The sequence below is a fragment of the Periplaneta americana genome, chromosome 13 (genome assembly GCF_040183065.1).
Source record: "Periplaneta americana isolate PAMFEO1 chromosome 13, P.americana_PAMFEO1_priV1, whole genome shotgun sequence".
NCBI lineage: Eukaryota > Metazoa > Arthropoda > Insecta > Blattodea > Blattidae > Periplaneta > Periplaneta americana.
The window spans coordinates 144480743-144496058 of record NC_091129.1 but is presented as its reverse complement, the minus strand read 5'-3'; the positions used below and the strand labels follow the sequence as shown (position 1 = coordinate 144496058).

The 15316-nt window shown below is 35.3% G+C and overlaps 1 non-coding gene across 1 annotated transcript; it reads right to left on the bottom strand.

Moving 5' to 3' along the window:
• Positions 1-13891: 13891 nt before the first annotated feature.
• On the bottom strand, positions 13892-13964 carry TRNAN-GUU (transfer RNA asparagine (anticodon GUU)). The gene has a single exon. It is a non-coding gene; the product is annotated as a tRNA-Asn (tRNA).
• Positions 13965-15316: the final 1352 nt, after the last annotated feature.

The window sequence follows — 15316 nt, the reverse complement described above, 5'->3', positions numbered from 1 at the left end:
AATTTGATTACGATCTCATAAATGGTTTTTGAGTTATTCAAATTTAATTGAAAATAATTTGCACATTTTGAAAATCTATCATCTCTTACAAAATTTAAGTTTGATGCGTCACTCTACTTTTAGATCATCACTGATATGCTTAGAAAACAACTATGTATCCAGTATTTTAAATACAAATCTATAAATTGGAGAGAAAATTTAAAAAACATATAAGCAACTTCAAAATTTAAATTTTTGGTGTTTAGTAAATATGTTTTTTTCTTAACTAGCCATACCCATGCGCTTCGCTGCACTTGTTAGAAATAAATATTGACTTAAATCTAAATACAGTTTTGTAATTTCTTTCTTTTTGTATGCTGTAAGTCGTTTGCTCCTGAATCATTTTGAAAGTTGTATTTAAAACTATGAATTTAACTATTATTATCATGCAGTATTTTCTAGGTTGTTCAGTCAATTCCACTTTTAAGATTGATATTATATTAGACCTAATAGACAATTCGTCAGCGTCTGAAATGAAATATACTTGTAAGAACTGAAGGCTCTTACTATCAGCTGGAAGAAGATTTCCAATTAAATGACAAGACTATGCTTGAACTTTAAATGATGGCGTAGAATTCACTTTATGTATTTCTTTTACACCAAACGATACCACTTGAAATAAAGTGTTGTACTATCTTATACTTAGGTGTTATTTAAAAAGTATGTTGATAACGGATGTACTCCGATAAGTAAGTTTTTTTAATGAATCTCAGGAGGAACAACTTTTACAAAAGTACAACATAATCCGTTTGGCTCACTACCCCATGTGAGTCATATGTTAATTGAAAGTCAATAAATATTGCCAAGGTATCTTCTTTCTTGTTAAAACTGTCTTTTATTTCTTGGCCGAGGCGTATGACTTGTTCATTAGTAGAGTGTAGTTTTCGAAAGACGGCTTGTCTTGGTGATGAAAGATTTTGGGATTCTAAATACTAAGTTAATCTGTTGGAGATCATTGACTCTACAGTTTTTGCTATCATGCTTAATAGTGCTATTGGTCAATAACTATTAACATCATGAGCAGGTTTCCCTTTTATGTGAATTGGTACAATGATTGCTTTTTTCCAAGCTGCAGGAATGGAGGTGTTCCATGATAAATTGAAAATGGATAAAATTACAGACTTGGCTTTTTCCCCCATATGTTTAAAAAAATTCTGAATGAATGTTGTCAGGACCAGGAGATTTCTTGGTTTTTAAATTTTGTATAGCTATTAGCTTTGGTAGTAAAATTTTGATAAAATATTTAAGGTTTTGTGATATTACTAGTAATACTGTTTTTATTATTTTCATGTAATTGTCTTTTTATAAATTTGTCAGTTTTTTTGGTATTGGGATATGAGAGTTTGAGTAGTGTTTATTAAATGCATTTGTTATATCTCTGCTGTCTGTTAGTGTTTTGTTATTATGAATAATAGGTTGGCTAGTATTTTCCTGTGTATTGGAAATATTCTTCAGAAATTTATATGTTTTAGCGCTATCGGTTCTGTAATTAATATTTTCAACAAATTTATTGAAACTGTTCTTTTTGCTATTATGATTGCTTTTTTTTAATAATGGCAGTTTCGTCCTCCAATCTGACATCAATGTGAAACAGAATTCTACAGGAGTGACGAATTTATCAGATTTGTTGTCAAGATACCTGTTTTATGCCAGCTATATTTAAACATGTTTACATATCTAGGAGATGAAAGCTGATTATGTGTTAAGGAATGTAATTTTATCACATCATCTCTCTGATGCAATATAATATTCGTGCCAAGTAACAAAACACTATCAGAGAACTTCCGAATGAAATTTTTCCAAGGCCTAAAGCCATACGCGTCAAGAGGCTGAACAAACGGAGTTGTGTACTCTGTAATTTGTTAACATTTCCACCGCTTTACCTTCCGGAATTATTCTTTCCATGTAACTGGTCCATGAGTCTACAAAAAGAATGCTATGATCACTGACAGATGGAAAGTAGGCCTATACTTCTTGAATCCGCTTGAAGAGATGAGTTTTCATAAGCTTCTGTTATTTTGAGGGCAAGGCATAAATATTTGGGGCCTTGAATATTTTCTTCTTCACAATGGCAAAGGAGATATGGGATATAGGAGTATCAAGCGATTATTTTAAAAATCATATCTCAAAGGTTAGGCCTTCTCCGGACATAGAAATTTATAGGGACATTTCTTATTTCAAATGGAACGTATGGGGGAAAAATAGTTGTGAAAATCCATTATCACTTGGTGAGCGTTCCTTGTTAGAATAAATACAGAGTGATTCACGAAGGTTGTGCAATATTTTAGGATGTGATTTATGACTTCATTCTGATGAAAAAAGCTCATATATACATGTGTCCGATTTTGAATAGTTTCGGATAAAATCCTATTTCTTTCATTCTTGTGAACTCTCTCTCGGATAAAATCCTATTTCTTTCATTCTTGTGAACTCTCTATCCTTCCCTCTCTCTCTCTCTCTCTCTCTCCTTCCCTCTCTCTCTCTCTCTCTCTCTGGAGCTGTAGATACTGTACTCCAACCACGAGAAAGTCTTCGGGGACTGAGACGAAGCGGGATAATGCTGTGAATGAATGTTGATGTCATAAGATGTCATAAGGTCACACACGTGGGTACTCTTTTCTCTATTGACTAGCTCTCACAGCACAAACCATAACATTGATCACACATATTGATACTACCCTAGTTACAAAATTAGATCACAGTTAATCTCCTGGTCTTTTAATCTCTCCATACAGGAAATAACATATGCAGGAGAGCGCATGGTTTTTAAACTGGCGTTATAACGGTAATATTATTTATCTACTTCGTTCCAATAGACGACGCAATAGTAAGCACATTCCTTTCACGGTTGATCTCCTGGTTGGAGAACAGTATGTTCACAGTACAGCTGATAACAGCGACACAAAATCTCGTGACATCAGAGTCAGGATTAGAGATAACTCAATACTGCTACAACATATCTACCTAGCATCCGAACAATGGAAGTTAGGGAATGCAACGCGCGCAGTTCACACTCGGGCGGCTACGTGTATTGCTGCAGAAGGTGGGGTCTTTGAAAACCGGCTTTAATACAGATTTTTCAGGTGAGGAATAACGTGAATGTTCTTTAATGAATTTATTATACACCTAGTAGCATTGTTGTAAATAATTTAAATGCTTAAACCTTCGTAATATCTACGTTTATGTTTAACATTCAGGAGGGCGTAACCCACTCAATTTAAAAAAAATATATGACATATGTTTATATGAACTTTTTTCATCAGAATAATGCCAGAAATCGCATTCTAGAGTATTGTACAATCTTCATGAATCACCCTGTATATCGCGTTGAAATCTTCACTATAGTATTCGTCGAGAAGCTATAGATTTTTGACACCATATTTTAAAAAATGAAGAAAATAACGAAAATTAGCCAAAATTCAGTACAGTATCTACTTAAATCGAGGCCATGAAGTTTGGTCTATGGATCTACGTCATGAACTTCAAGCTATTCATTGCTTTTAATTGAGGATTATGACCTTCTGAGGAATGACGTTTCAGTTGCTAAAAGAGACTAAATAGAAGTAGAGAAATAGACCTGTCTCTCGTAGTTGTTATCCACAATAAAGTCAGTAATTCTTAAATGAAGTTCTTTCGTCTGTAGTAGACTGAAGAAAATGCCAACACATAAAAAGTGAAATAAAATCTCTTGCCTCTTACTTAAATATCTGGATGTTAGCACTGTTAGGACTCTTCTTAGCCTTGGTTTTAACGAATACATTTTAGTATAGACGTCGGGAAGTAAATTGAATATGGCAGCCATATTTATGGCGTTTTTGATGGTGCAATTTGGTGGCGTGAAGAACCGTCGTAAAATTAGTAATATCTGGCGTAATCCTTCTACCATGAAGTCCCACCCCATTACGTTAAGTCCTGACTGAAGGCCAAATTGGATCTATTTTCTAAGGACAGGAAATCAATGCGGAGGAAATTGAATGTGACAAAACTAATTGTGAAGCCCACTTAGTAGGAAATGGCTCATCAATTAAAAATGAGTAGAGGAAGAAACTTTTATGCACTCCTTCCTTTCGGGACGAGACCCTCCTCACAAGTGTGTGGTTTGTGGAGGTTTGGGGGGTTTGATCAAAGGGTTAGTCGGGCAATTTCACCCTCTAACTTCAAAGGGAAACTTGAACCTTGTGTCAAATGACTGAATTCAGTGATAATCGATCATGATTGGATACTACACTGTCATCAATGGGTGATAAATAATTGGGGGATTGTCTTCCCTGCAAACTCGAGAGTTCTCGTTTAATCACCTGCCCAATGCAAAATGCGATTACGTCTTGCGCTGTATACTCCAAGCCACTTGAGAAGAGTTGCTTTCTAGTACGCGTTCATCGATTGGTGTGGCGGGTTTTATAGGGCACTGTCGATCGACCAACAAAGCTCAGATACGTGAGCGTGTCCCGTGAGAATGAAGTGTTGTAATAAAATTACTGCTATCACAGTCCGTTCAAAGACCACCACGACCACCATAATCATCATACCATCATCTATACTAATAATAAATCTGTAGCCGAAATTTTTCTGGTAATTTTCGATTTTCCAAAAATAATTGCTGTTAACATGTATAATTAACCACCCTGAAACCGAAAATCGCTTTTTTTAAATTTTTGTTTGTATGTCTGTCTGTCTGTCTTTCTGTCTGTCTGTCTGTCTGTATGTTTGTTACCTTTTCACGCGATAATGACTGAACGGATTTCGATGAAAATTGGAATATAAATTAAGTTCGTTGTAACTTAGATTTTAGGCTATATGGCATTCAAAATACATTATTTAAAAGGGGGGTTATAAGGAGGCCTGAATTAAATAAATCGAAATATCTCGCTTATTATTGATTTTTGTGAAAAATGTTACGTAACAAAAGTTTCTTTAAAAATAATTTTCGATAAGTTTTATTCCCTGAAACATTTTGATAGGACTGATATTTAATGAGATAAATGAGTTTTAAAATTAAAATAACTGCCATCTAAGGCCGTGTAATGAATTAAAAAACAAATGACTTCTTCTATAAGGGGCCTTGGACAGCAACAATCGAAAACTATGAAAGATAGCCTACAGAGAGTGTTTCTGTGTTTGTATGAAGCTGAATTAACCGATTTGTATAATTAATTATTATTTCACCATTGGAAAGTGTAGTTTCTCTAGATGGACATAATGCTATACTGTTATTACAGTAACTTCTGATATAATATAATATAATATAATATAATATAATATGTAATATTAGAAAACAAGGGTTAAAATTAAGTTATTAGCATAATTCAATGGAAACCTATAACAAGTAAAATAAAATATACACATTAAATCTAAATGATATCAATCTTCATTAAACTATGGTTGCATGTAATAAAAATTAAGAAACATGTTAAAGGAATTGTCATTGCACCAATGATTGTCTCTGGACCAAAATGATCGCAATTTAATTATTTGGATGCAATTTAAATTAAGTTACATATGAAACGATTTATCCTTCTATCAAACACGAATGTTCCCTGGATCAAATGTCCTATTTTAATTATGTAATTACTTTATATTTATTTCTAACGGGTGCAGCGGAGCGCACGGGTACGGCTAGTAATGGAATATCTTGTTACGATCTGAAGTCATCTATTCTTGGGTCGCCTTAAGGTTCTTTCGTTTCTGGCAATTACAACCCTCCTCTCATATTCCTGTTTTTTTTTACAGTAAAATGCATACAGCAGAGTCCGTATAGGCCAGTTCCTATCTACTGCTGATGCTTTTCCAATTCACTGTGGGCTAAAGCAAGAATATGGACTATCGCGTTTACTTTTTAAACTTTGTTCTGCAATATACCATTAGCAAAGTCCAGGATAACAAAGAGAGTTATTTATGCGGATGACATGACTATGTTAGGAGAAAATCCACAAACTACTAGGGAAAACACTGAAATTTTACTTAAGGGGAGAGGATGGTATTTTTTGGTGAAAAATGTGTAAATTAAAAAAAAAATAAAATATTCTGTGTTATGTGTGGAATGCATAGCATAACATTTTGTGGGTATTTGTGCCATTGAGTCGCCATTTTTAAACTTCCTGCGTTATGGATTTTTAAATCACTCTCCCACTTTTATTGTTGTTTCCGGTAAATTAAATTTTCAATTTTTTTTTCTTTAAAATACCCCTTGATATGTGTGGAATGCATTGCATAACATTTTGCGGGTAATTGTGTCCTTATCGGATGTTGAGACGTCATTTTTAAACTTCCTGCGCTATGGATTTTTAAATCACACGCCCCCTTTTATCGGTTTCCAGTAACTTCATTTCTTTTGCTACATTGCCAGACAAAAATGGATATAATTTCTGAACTATTAAAGATATATGCATGAAATTTATAACACACATTCTTTAGACTATTAGGAAACTTTTCTCTGTAACAGAATTTTGTTAATTGATATCATTTTAAAAATACATCCGTTTGTTTGCAAGAACGGAAATCAGAAAATTGTTATTGAATTTTAATTGTTTGTTTTACAAACATAGGGACTAATATCAAAATTCTGTTACAGACAGCAATACATTGCAAAAACGTTTTGAATCTATCTCTAAAAACGGTTTAGATATATCGGTTTTAGTACAATACTGCATTGAATATATATTTTTTTCAAATTTGGGCCCCCAAATAATTTTTTTATATTTGGTTGAGTTGCTACAGCTCTCTACATACAAAAAATTAATATTTTACATCAAATAGGAAAAAAGTTAAAAAATACCATCCTCTTCCCTTAAAGCAAGTAAAGTGATAATAATAATAATAATAATAATAATAATAATAATAATAATTATTATTATTATTATTATTATTATTTATTTTAGCTGGCAGAGTTAAGACCGTAAGGCCTTCTCTTCCACTCAACCAGCAAAAAGTATACATACATATGTATGAACTTACAAAGAATTCAACAATTCGATTTAGAAAAGAGCTACATGTATACAAGAGTTATTTACGAATTAAACAACAAAATACTATGAACTGAGCCATTCAGAGCAGAAGTGGTGTAAGTCAAAAATGGGTAATGAGGTTTAAAGTAAACATTCTGTAAAATACAGCGCAAAGTAGTAATTAATATTCACTTTATTTAAACTATGTCAGTGGATAGCAAGAAGGACATATTAATTGCTACTTTGCGCTGTATTTTACAGAATTTTTACTTTAAACCTCATTATCTAATTTTGACTTACACACTTTTGCTCTGAACGGCTCAACTGTTAACTAAACACTGAAATACAAACTATGTAGCAGAATTAAGCTAAAACACATAGAATGTTAATATATTTCAAATAATGTTAGATAATAGAAAGAGATTATTATGAGACAATTGTGAAAATACAGCACTATCAGGATGCATGTCTAAAGGAAGGAGTAACAATGTAGACAGTGATAGTTAAAGTCAGTATGATTGCAGTGAAATTCTAAGAAGGTTATCTTTTAAGCTGTTTTTAAAAGTGTTTATTGTCGTGCAGCCCCTAATACTTTGTGACAGAGAATTCCATTGTCGCGAGATATGTTTGGTAGTAAATACCGAAAAGAAAAAGTATGTGGTTATGTCGCGTGACCAGAACATAGTACGAAATGTAAATATGAAAATTGGAAATTTATCATTTCAAAAGGTGTAAAAATTGAATACCTTAGAGCAATAGTAACAAATCTTTGGTCGGCGGGAAAGGGCACATAAGTCAAAAAAGTCGATTTTTCTGTTGTACCTAATCACATGTCTAATATTTTTTCTAATTTTTGAAGTAATAAAATTTCTCGTACTTTAAATTGAAAAGGGTCTTACTTTAACCAACATATATGAATTTCGTTATTGTACTTATATTCAGTTAAGAGTAAATTAAAAAGAAAGTCTCTCCTGAAAAATGATTTTTTTTTTTACTTATGTGCCTTTTCTCGCCGACCAAAGAAATGTAAATGCCATTGGAGAGGAGATTAAACGCAGCATAAATATGGGAAATGCCTGCTATTATTCGGTTTAGAAGCTTTTGTCATCTAACTTAGTCTGATTTCAAAAAAACTGAAAGAATAATTTATATAAAACAGTTACATTACTGATTGTTCTGTATGGTTGTGAAACTTGTACTCTCACTATGAGAGAGGAACATGGGTTAAGGGTTTCGAGAATAAAGTTATTAGAAAAATATTTGAGGCTAAGAGGGATGAAGTTACAGAAGAATGGAGAAAGTTACACAACGCAGAACTGCACGCATTGCATTCTTCACCTAACATAATTAGGAACATCAATAAATCCAGACTTTTGAGATGGGCAGTACATGTAGCTTGTATGGGCGAATTCAGAAATGCTTATAGAGTGTTAGTTGGAAGACCGGAGGAAAAAAGACTTTGGGGAGACCGAGACGTAGCTGGGATTATAATATTAAAATAGATTTTAGGTAGATGGGATATGATAGTAGAGACTGGATTAATCTTGCTTAGGATAGGGACCGATGGCGGGCTTATGTGAGGGTTCTCTGAAAGCCATTTGTAAGTAAGTAAGTGTATAAATAAAGTAATTCGTTATATCTTACATATGTATTAACATATATTTTTTTCTTGAACATATGACATTTCACAGCTTAAATAAATTAAGAGAGTTCACTTATAAACGAATTGAATTATTTACGTAAATTTCCTTGTGATGTCTCGTTCATGAAAAACCACACTTTTAGTTTCACTGATGTGTCCATTTGAAATCTTTATCACCGTTTGTAAATAATATATACAGTAATTCACGTTTAATGTGGAATTTTTCGGAGAGGTATTGCGTGGCTAATTCAATATTGATTTAACCACACTACAAAGTTACAAAGTTGAACGGTTACAAAATAATTGCGTGAGAAAAAGTTAGAATTCTTGCGGTTCCGAGAAGTATATCTACGATTGTCGTGAATATCATGTTTAAAGTTTTAGAATCTGTAACTGTCCACTTAAGGTAGCACGGGTTTGAAATTTTGCTCGGTTATTACTACAGGGACATCATTTTATTTTTACTAACATTTTTAATATTAACCTGTCTATACCTCTGGATTAATGATTGAGACCCGGAAACACCGTTTGTTATCTCCTTCCACAACTGGAGTTCGATGATACTGGCGTAAAATACAAACAGATCACTTTACTAGGTACAGGAGGGAAGAAAAGTAGTTCATCCATTTACGTAAAGTAGGAAATATCGCGATTTTGAGTCTGATAATTTTCATTAGGTTTTGTTTAATCAAAATACAGTACTGTATTAACAATAAGTGTTTTTACTCACGAACTGAGCTGTCCATGCGGACGTATTCATTATGCAGTGTATATTATACTGTCTGCAGCACATTAGCGTACGATATAGAGAATGAAGTTAAAATTAAAAATAATCATAATATGGATATTTAAACAGATTTTTTAAAATGGTGGCCGTTCATTTCGATACAGGTCTTTTGTGCCTATTATCGCACTATAGACTATTGCATCTAATTCCAATTACCAGTTTCGTCCTTCGTACTAGTAACTCATGTTGAAATAATTCTGTACCTACTCTATAAAAGAGTACCTTACGTACTGTAAATTCAACCTTCACTTCTGCCCGACCCGCACAGATAAAATTACTCAGACATACTATCTACTGTCCGTCCAAATTGTTATGTCGCAGGATCGTAGAAAGGGGGGGGGATCACGTGATAGTTAATTACTTAACGAGGCCCTTTTATTTAAGTTATTTTAAACAGTTGCATAATATTACGTAGAGGTCCAATTAATTTCTAACATAAATTAATGTTTTCAGAAAAGAGCTAAGAAACCCAGCCACTAGTCTTTACAGTGGAGCGAGCTGAAGCAGGTGGGAGAAATCGGGATGCGACGTAGGTAAACGGACGACAGCACCTGTGCGAAAATATGATGCATTATTGGAAATTTCCGTCACTGGAAAACGCGAACATATTTCTGAAACGTACTATAATCACTAACTCAGTACTGCGGCCTTAGTTCTGTGTGGACACTTGGAACTTGGTTAGTAGAAGGGGTGGGAGTGAAGTACATTCAAAAACACAGGTACAATAAAAGTTGAAGTAAAAATAAAATGATGTCCCTGTACTATGTTTAAATACTGTAGCAGTATTGCATCTTGGTTAAAACTATCTTAAAGAGAATATTATAGATTTATTAATTTGTCCTACAGAATAATATCTTTAATATTTGCAATTAATATTTGAGGAGAAAAATTTTCTCCGGCGCCGGGGATCGAACCCGGGTCCTTGGTTCTACGTACCAAGCGCTCTGACCACTGAGCTACGCCGAATTCAATCCATAGTACCGGACCGAACCCTAACTGCGGAATCCCGGCCAAACAGGTCACTCAGCTGAGTGCGCTCCTAGTACAATGGCAATTGACATTGGACATATACGTCAACATGTATGCCTAACTTGGAGTCAGGCCACAAAGGGAAACATTGAAGGAGGAAAGTTCGATCCGGTGCTGTGGATTGAATTCGGCGTAGCTCAGTGGTCAGAGCGCTTGGTACATAGAACCAAGGACCCGGGTTGGTCCCCGGCGCCGGAGCGAATTTTTCTCCTCAAATATTAATTGTCAATATTAAAGATATTATTCTGTAGGACAAATTAATAAATCTATAATATTCTCATAGCTAGCAGTGCATATGTCTGTACAGATTACTGTGCACTTAACTGAGGAATCCCGGCCAAACAAGTCACTCAACAGAGTGCGATCCTAATATAATGGCAGTTGACATTGGACATTATACGGCAACATATATGCCTAACTTGGAGGGTGGCCACAAAGGGAAACATTGAAGGAGAAAGGTTCGATCCGGTGCTGTGGATTGAATTCGGCGTAGCTCAGTGGTTAGAGCGCTTGGTACGTAGAACCAAGGACCCGGGTTCAGTCCCCGGCGCCGGAGCGAATTTTTCTCCTCAGATATCAATCTTAAAGAGTTCATACCTTTTCTTTCATAACTATGAGAATACAATTCAAAATTATTTTGATTTTCATGTATAAATTTTATTAATAGGCCTACAATATAATAAATTGTCTTATTTTTAGAACATTAAAGTCTAAAAACAACTTTTGAGATGGAAAATCAATAGGATTATGAAGAAATATGAAGTGGAATATAAAAAATTTGAAGATTGGTGTTCCAAGAAAAATGTAGGAAGTGTACAGTTTAGTATTTTACGCCAACATTTATGTTCACAGCTTTTCTGCATTAAATAATAGTATTTGAAAGTAACAATAATAGGCAGAATGTTCAGCGCTGGGAACATTAATTAAAATACATAATACTTTTCTATTACAATTTCACTAAGATAGTAATTACTAGGGAACGGAATTTGGAGTAGTAAAAGCTAGTATTGGCATCTACACACTCATTTGTTTACAAGCCTTTATACCAAGTCCTCCCCTCCATGACATACTCGCAGGTCTCTACACGTCAACAACAGGTGAACGGGACAGTTGTCGCATAAGAACTTCAACGTGCAGGTTTGCAGTTCAGAGTAGTGAAGTGCAGGTACAATGCCGAAAGTGAAACCAACTAACAATACAGTATTGAAAGACTATATTTGTAAAACCTCCAGATCAAGTATCAAAATTCAGGAAACAATTCCCTAAATTGTCGCTTCCCCCATGTCCAGTTCCTACGAGATGGGGGTCATAGTTAGAAGCTTGCAATTATTACGCACGTCACCTCCAATCTGTGAAGAAAGTGGTCCAGTCTTTCGATACCGATGACGCGGCTGCGATTCAAATACGCCAGGAACTGCTAAATGATGAAACAATCGAGAAAGAAGTCACGGATATTAAGTCAAATTTTGGATATTTACCGGATGCCATTATTAAATTAGGAAAGTCAGGAGTAGAACTAGTTGAGCAAATAAATATTATGAGGACTATTGTAAATAAACTGAGTGCAGTAGAAGGTGAAATAGGAAAACGTGTTGGTGAAAAAATGAACAAAGTTTTGATTAAAAATTATGGATACGATATTCTTAGTCGGATTTCAGATGTACTAACAAAGACGTTTCCCAATGACGTCATTCAACATGTGAATTTAATTGACGTATCTTGTTTCAAGTACTCTCTAATTGTCTCTGCAGATGGAGAGCGGAGTTTTTCCATGTTACAAAATGTCCTTCCTTGCAACAGAGCAAAGTTGTATTTTGAAAATTTGAAAATAATATTTACAATTTATTATAACAAGGCATAGCATTAATTGAAAATGCCATTTCGTTTGGATCTACATATTCAGAGGCGAGTTCCATACAGGAGACAACTGTCTATCAACATCAATATGTCCACTGACACGCGAAGATGCAGAGGTTCATATTTAATTATGTATATTTGTAATGTTGTTTATTGGTGTCTTGTGCGTTGCGAAGAAAAGCACATGTAGTTCAAAAAGAAATGCAGATTATGTATGTAGGTCACTATATGTCATTAAACTATTCCATTTGTTTATTCTGAAATATATTTACAGACGTTGCGTGTAAGTTTGTATGAAGTGGACTGTACTCGTCCATGCGCCGTGACGCAGCTCGCTTGACAGTCACTGAGCTACGAATATCTATACTGCGTTTCACCATTCTTTATAATACTCCAAATCCCTTTCCCTGGTAATTACAAATAATAATAAATGTAAACGAAGGAAAACCTTTTGAGTTGTAAATGAATAGGGACTTCTAGATAATAAACCTGAGAAAGACTGATTCATTGAAGTGTCTTTTTGACATCGGGTAGCAATTAAATGTTGCATTCGTTCTATAATACATAGCGTGCGTATAGCCTATCAACTCTATATATTGTTAACTACTGAAGAAACCGTTAGAGTAAGGGAAAAGTTGAAGAGGAAATTTCAATTCGTGTTTATTTTAAGTGAGATCGCTAGTAAAATTCTGTCCAATTATTTCCATTACACCCTGTATCAGCCTGGAATTCATATTTTGTTATGCAAATACACATACCGGCAAGTGGAGAGTCGATAAGTATTATTTATATGAATTCTTATATCATATAGCTGCTGGGTAATATATTATGAAAGTCGAGTTGAAGCATGCAAGGGATGTTTTCCCGACTAACTCTACCAAGTCGCTTCACCTCAGATTTTCAGTCACTTCGCTGTAAATGGGCCACCGGCAGCGCTGCAACCCAATGCATACAGATGTGCTTTATTGGATTGCTGCATTGAAACCAATTGCACATCCACTCCCAGAGACGGACGGACAGGAGTCAAATGTAATTCACTTTGGAAGATAAATCGGGTTGCAGATGTAATATTACTCAAACTGGTTCAGTCATTCCCTGTTTTGTTGTAGCTGGAAGCTAAACAAATTATGGTAACAAAAATTCCAGTGACTGAGGCATGTAAAATATGTGTGCCTAATCGTTTTGATGTTCAGTTTTTTTACGTAACTGAACGCAAATAGTAAAACCCTTGATATCTAGGGTTATGATTAGATGTTCTGTTAATAACTTTGAGGTAAATTTCTTTTTATTAAGGAGAGAAATTACATCTTTATGGGTCAAATAATAATATTCTCACTTTCTTATAAAACACACGTGTCTTTATTGTAGTGATATAAACGCAGGATGAATTGTCAACAAACGTGGTTAGACGTTTTCTCGTACTAATCTCATTTCCTTCTTGATTAGTATGCAATTATTTCGATTAAATAATTTTTTTGTGCTATGGTGCCCCTAACTTGAGGTTATTCGCCCAGAGTATAGGCGCTAGGTAAATCAAGCTTTCAGGTATAACTCCCTGTAAAGTTGATTTGAATAATTTTGAGGGAAAAATTGTTCCGGGGCCGGGTATCGAACCCGGGACCTTTGGTTTAACGTACCAACGCTCTACCAACTGAGCTACCCGGGAACTCTACCCGACACCAATCCAATTATCCACAGACCTCAAAGTGGGCTGACAACCGTCAAGCAACCAACATTGAGTGCACACTAACTCTGTGTGACTTAAATTGTGGTTTTCTGTTAACGAACAGTGACGTGTATTATGCAAATCAAGCTTTCAGGTATAACTCCCTGTAAAGTTGATTTGAATAATTTTGAGGGAAAAATTGTTCCGGGGACCGGGTATCGAACCCGGGACCTTTGGTTTAACGTACCAACGCTCTACCAACTGAGCTACCCGGGAACTCTACCCGACACCGATCCAATTATCCACAGACCTCAAAGTGGGCTGACAACCGTCAAGCAACCAACATTGAGTGCACACTAACTCTGTGTGACTTAAATTGTGGTTTTCTGTTAACGAACAGTGACGTGTATTATGCAAATCAAGCTTTCAGGTATAACTCCCTGTAAAGTTGATTTGAATAATTTTGAGGGAAAAATTGTTCCGGGGCCGGGTGTCGAACCCGTCACTGTTCGTTAACATTAAACCACAATTTAAGTCACACAGAGTTAGTGTGCACTCAATGTTGGTTGCTTGACGGTTGTCAGCCCACTTTGAGGTCTGTGGATATAGAGGGAAAAATTGGATCGGTGTCGGGTAGAGTTCCCGGATAGCACAGTTGGTAGAGCGTTGGTACGTTAAACCAAAGGTCCCGGGTTCGATACCCGGCCCCGGAACAATTTTTCCCTCAAAATTATTTAGATGTCGCTAGCACAGACAAGGGAACCGTCCCAGGTCGTGTAGCTTGAATTTAATGAAAATGCATATTTAAGGGAATCTTCGTTCGTTAAGAAACTTGGTGATAGTCGTTCCTTTCGCTTTTTTCTCGTTTACGAAATATAATGACTTACAAATCGATGCTACTTATGTCGCTTCTTCCGCGCACTCGGATCCTCATAGTTCCGCGACACCGTATCACAGCTCTCGCTAAGCAATTTTTTTTGTCAGTTTACCGGAATTACTTGCATCGACCACGACATTAAATGGCTTATATTTGTCTACACATTGTTTTACTTTAGGTCCAAATTCTCCTTCGGTTCTTGAAAGCATATATGTACAGTCGTGTTTCTACTCTTCCAGCTGCATACCAATGGATTTGCACGGAGTATGAATGAGTGACAGCTGTCATGACTTGCACTACTGCTGTATTAATGTGAGTTAAGAGAAAAAAATGACTAGAACTTTAATGCGAGAGCTGTGATACGGTATCGCGGAGTTATGAGGATTCGAGTGCGCGCAAGAAGCGGCATAAGTAGCAACGATTTTTAAGTCATATTTCGTCGACCTGGTTGGCAAGTTGTTATAGCGCTGGCCTT